This window comes from Panthera onca, chromosome X (assembly GCF_046562875.1).
Source record: "Panthera onca isolate mPanOnc1 chromosome X, mPanOnc1 haplotype 2, whole genome shotgun sequence".
Taxonomy (NCBI): domain Eukaryota; kingdom Metazoa; phylum Chordata; class Mammalia; order Carnivora; family Felidae; genus Panthera; species Panthera onca.
Window position 1 is genome coordinate 129867010 of NC_138357.1, and position 5296 is coordinate 129872305.

Sequence of the window (5296 nt, forward strand, 5' to 3'; positions counted from 1 at the left end):
ATACTGGTGCAAGGACCAGCAAATAGAACAAAGAACAAAAAGAATAAAAAGTCCAGATATAGCAACACATTTATTATCTTTCATTTATGAAAAAGCTAGCCTTACATTAAAGTAGGGAAAGGATCACCTTGTCAATAAATGGTGAATATCCATTTAGAAGAAAAAGGGACCCTTATCCCACATCATATAGAAAAATCAATTAAGTGGATTATAGATCTAAATGTGAAAGGAAAATAATAAAGCTCCCAGAAGTTAAATAGGAGACGTTTTCATGACCGCGGTGTATGGAAGGATTTCTTCAACAGGCTCCCAAACATTCTAACTATAAAAGAAAAAAGGTTGACTAATTCAACTACGTGTCAAAGAGAAACTTTTGTTCATCAGAAGATAAAATACAAGAGGAGACACCACACGGCACTGCCAATGCCCCTGCGGAGAAGCTGAGATCACCACCGAATTTGAAATATTTAAAGTGGATACAAAATTGTTTCAGTAATGCAGACAATTAAGTGCGTTGCTGTGGGTGACGGTGCTGTTGGTAAAACGTGTCTCCTGATATCCTACACAACAAACACATTTCTGAATATGTACCGACTCTTGGTGACAACTATGCAGTCACCATTATGATCGATAGGGGGCCATACACTCTTGGACTTTCTGATACTGCGGGGCAAGAGGACTATGACAGATTACAACTGCCAAGTTATTCTACAAACGTATTTCAACGTATTTACGAATACATTTCTACAAATGTATTCCAGTCTGTTATTCAGTGATCTCTGCCTCCTCACTCGAAAATGTGAAGGAAATGTGGGTGCCTGAGATAACTTACCACTGTCCCAAGACTTTCTTGCTTGTTGGGACCCAAATTGATCTTAAAGATGACTCCTCTACGATTGAGAAACCAAGAACAAAGAGACTGCTGAAATGATGTGAAAAGCTGGCCCATGACCTGAAGGTGGTCAAATATGTGGCGGGTTCTGCACTCACAGAAAGGCCTAAAGAATGTATGTGACCAGGCAATATTGGCTGGCCTGGAGCCTCCAGAACCAAAGGAGAGCTGCTGCTATGAACAACTCTCCAGAGTCCTTTCTGCACTGCTGGTGTCAGCATTGTACTAAAAGCAATGTTAAACTAAAGATGAAAAATTAAAATTCATTTCTGCAATAATGACAAGTGCCTTGCACCTACAAACATGCACTTGTGTGAGACAAGGCCCATAGGTATGATTCCCTTCCCCTTCTCAATATTAGTTAATTCAGTAATTGTGTATTGTCAGAAAGTGATTAGTACTAGGTTTTTATCTTGTTGTTTCAAAAATATTTTTTTTGTTGTTTAAAAGCAAGGCATGCTTGTGATGACTCTGTAATCGACGAATTTGGGTTGTTAAAGCTACTCCCAGGCTCCATCCACTCTCGAGTTGCAAATATTTATGTACCCAACATGAAAGCAGCCAAATACATAAAGCAACTATTAATAGATATGTAAAGGAAGAAATTGATAGCAATGAACTAACAGTAAAGGACTTTAACATCCCACTTATACCAAATATATAAAGCAACTATTATTCTGGAGAATAATCTGGGAAATCCAGGTTTTTTCTTTTACCTTTATTGGGGGGGGGGGAGGAGAGAGTATGTGGGGCATTTGTTTTTATTTAGTCATGTTTTTTAAATTCATTAGCCACTGGACAGCTCTTAGAGGGAAGAGGATGGACTGACTCCACATTCCATTTCCTAGATCAAGTTTAGAACACTTGTCCCCCACCTGGTACTCTTAGGAAGGAGTATAGTAAACGCCTCATTTAATAACATACTCATAGTTAAAAGTTGCCTTTTCTCTCCACCCATGAGTAGGTCCAGTACTTGATGAAATTCCTGAAAGTAGGGAGAACCTGTCTGGCCCCTCCTCTTTTCTAGGATGTACTCTATACGTGACTGTGACTTTCAGGGAAATTTGATTGCCATATGCTATTTTTTTGACATTACTTTCTAACTTCTTTCACTGATAAATGAAGAAAAGTGTTTTGGGGGGTATTTTGAAATACATCCAATGGATTGAGTGTGTAATTAAAAAACATTTTTCCCTATCAAAAAAAAAGAAGATAAAATATAAGTGAAAAGTTAAACTATACAGTAAGATATTTATAATTTATATAACCTGCAAGGGACTTGTATCTAGAGTACATTAAAAAAAACAAACAGGTAAAAGATAAATGAAAAATGCAATATGAATTTCTGGGAAAGATGGCAAAGTAGGAGGATCCTAAGCTCATTTGTCTCATGGATACCCCTCGATACACCCGTATCAGTGTAACCAACCCAGAAAACAACCTGAAGACGGTCAGAACAGACCCTCCACAGTTAATTGAAGAGAAGAGGCCACAATGAAAAGAATGGGAGGAATAATGGAGATGTGGTTAGAACCAGACCCCCAGGAAAACCAACCACAAATGTGAGGGATGCCACAAGCACGGAAAAGGGAGAGGAAGAGATCTCCTGCCAGGCACCCCAGACATGGGTGACCTGCACTGTAGAGACAAACCCCCGTAATATTTGTCTTTGAAAGACAGAGGGGCTTAACTTTTTTTTTTTTTTTTTTTTTTTAACTTTTACAATCACTGGAGCTTAACACCTAGAATTTTAAAAATCACTTGGCTTGGCTCTGGGAGAGCTGGAGGGCAAGAGGAAACAGTCTCCATCCTTAAAGAGACAGCATAACAAACAGCCCTGCAGGGATACAGCATAGAAGTGGCAGTTTGAAAAGTGGCTGGGATATTGAGAAAGGAGATTTATTTACTAATCTCAGAACTTCTCCTGGAAGGGCAGGGATTTTTAGGAGACTTCTCCAAGAATAAAAGACCTGGCAGGCACCATTTCTCTCCCCTACCCCCACCCTAATCCAGATACCCAGACAGCTGCAGGAACCAGCTGGAACACTTGCCATGTAGCTTGCTAACACCGCTTCACCCACTCCTGCATTCTCCTGCAGGCTGCCCCCTCCAACCATCCCCACTGGGCAGGAGTCCATCCAAAGCAGCACTAGATGCCTCTCATCTTGTAAGCAGCAGGCAGCTCCAACACTGTCCAGGACCACTCCCAAGTGACTCTTGCCCTGGGAGAGGGAATATAATCACACACATCAGTTTGACTATATTCCCAGCTCTGGGATGGGTACAGACCTCTGACTGCCAGCTCTACCCACCAACGATGATCTCACAGCGGGCAGCAGAAAGTGAGCACCCTGAAGTTTGGTACAACCACAGTTCTGGCAAATGGGGTGAGGCCAGGCATCTGGTCTGACCCAACTCAAGCCCAAGGTGGCCCCAGACTGGCCCTTTAACATCACAGGGACCAAACCTTGTCCACAACAGGCAAAGAAGGCCATTGCAGATGACAACTGATGGCAAACATGACTCAACAATCACAGCCCTAGGGCATGCAACACCCAGAGAAGACACCTGAAATGCTAGTTTTTGGTGAACAGGGGACATTACACAACAGGACACTACAGGGCCTCTTCTTCATAAGACCACTTTTTTCAAGATCAGGGACATAGCTGACTTTCCCAATACATAGAAACAGACACAGGGAGTTAGACAAAATGAAACTGCGGCTTATGTCCCAAATGAAAGAACAGGTCAAAAGCACAGCAAAAGAGCTAAATGAAACAGAGATAAGCAATATACCCAATAGAGAATTCAAAGTAATGGTCATGAACATACTTACTGGATGTGAGAAAAGAGTAGAGGATCATAGTGAGAAATTCAACAAAGATATTAGAAAATATAAAAAAAGAACCAGAGATGAAGAACTCATTAACTAAAATTAAAAACACACTAGAGTGAATAAATAGTGGACTAGAGGAAGCAAAAGAACAGATCATTACTGAAAGAACAGTAATGGAAAGCAACTAAGCTGAAAAGGAAAGAGTAAAAGAACAATATAAAATGAGAAGAGAGAACTCAGTGACACCATCAAATGTAATAACATTAGCATTATAGGGATCCCAGAAGGAGAAGAGAGAGAAAAGCAGCCAGAAAAATTTGTTAGAAGAAATAATAGCTGAAAAATTCCCTAATGTGGAGAAGGAGACAAATCAAGATTCAGAAGACTCTGAGTCCCCAACAAAATAAACCCAAGGAAGTCTACACCAAGACACATAATAATTAAAATGGCAAAAAATAGTGGTAAAGAGAGAACTTTAAAAGCAGCAAGAGAAAAAAGTTATATGCAAGGGAAACTCCTTAAGTCTATCCGCTGATTTTTCAGAAGAAACTCTGCAGTCCAGAAGGGAGTGGTATGATATATTCAAAGTGCTGAAAGAAAAAAACCTGCAACCAAGAATACTCTATCCAGCAAGGCTATCGTTCAGAATAGAAGGAGAGATAGACAAACAAAAGTAAAAGGCATTCCTCACCATTAAACCAGTCTTACAAGAAATGTTAAGAGGAATTCTTTGGAAAGGAAAGGCCATAATCAGGAGCAAGCAAATTAGGAAAGGAAAAAAATTCACGGGGGCATACAAACATAACCAAAGTGGTAGATCAATCACTTATAAAACCAGTATGGAAGCTAAAGCATAAAAGCAGTAAAATCAATTATAGCTATAGAAATCAGTCAAGGAATTCACAAAATAAAAGGAAGTAAAATATGAAATCATACATATAAAATGTGTGTGTGTGTGGGGGGGTGAAATTTAGTGCTTTTAAAATGGGTTCAAACTTAAGCAACCAGTACCTAATATAGGCTGCTATACGCATAGGATATTATATATAAACCTGATGGCAACCACAAATAAAAAAACGTGTAATAGATATGCAAAAAACAAAAGAAAAAGATATTGAAGCATATCACTAAAGGCCATCAAACCACAACGGAAGAAAGCAAGAGAAGAAAGGAACAAAGAACTACAAAAGCCACCAAAAGCTACTAGAACCGATAAATGAAATCAGCCAAGTTACAGGGTACAAAATCAATATACAGAAATCTGTTGCATTTCTACACGTTAATAATGAAGTAGCAGAAAGAGAAATTAAGAAAACAATCCCATTTTCAATTGCACTAAAAATAATAAAATATTTAGGAGTAAATTCAACCACAGAGGTGAAAGACCCACTCATTGAAAACTATAAAATATTGATGAAAACATTTGAAGATGACATAAACAAATGGAAAGATATTCCATGCTCATGAAGTAGAAGAACAAATATTGTTAAAATGTCCATAGTATGCAAAGCAATCTACAGATTTAATGAATTCTCTATCAAAATACCAGTAACAACTATAACAAAGAG

The 5296-nt window shown here is 38.9% G+C and overlaps 1 pseudogene; it reads left to right on the top strand.

Annotated features, from left to right (window-relative positions):
* The first annotated feature begins 495 nt into the window (after positions 1–495).
* LOC145713839 (cell division control protein 42 homolog pseudogene) lies at positions 496–1121 on the top strand (annotated as a pseudogene).
* Positions 1122–5296: the final 4175 nt, after the last annotated feature.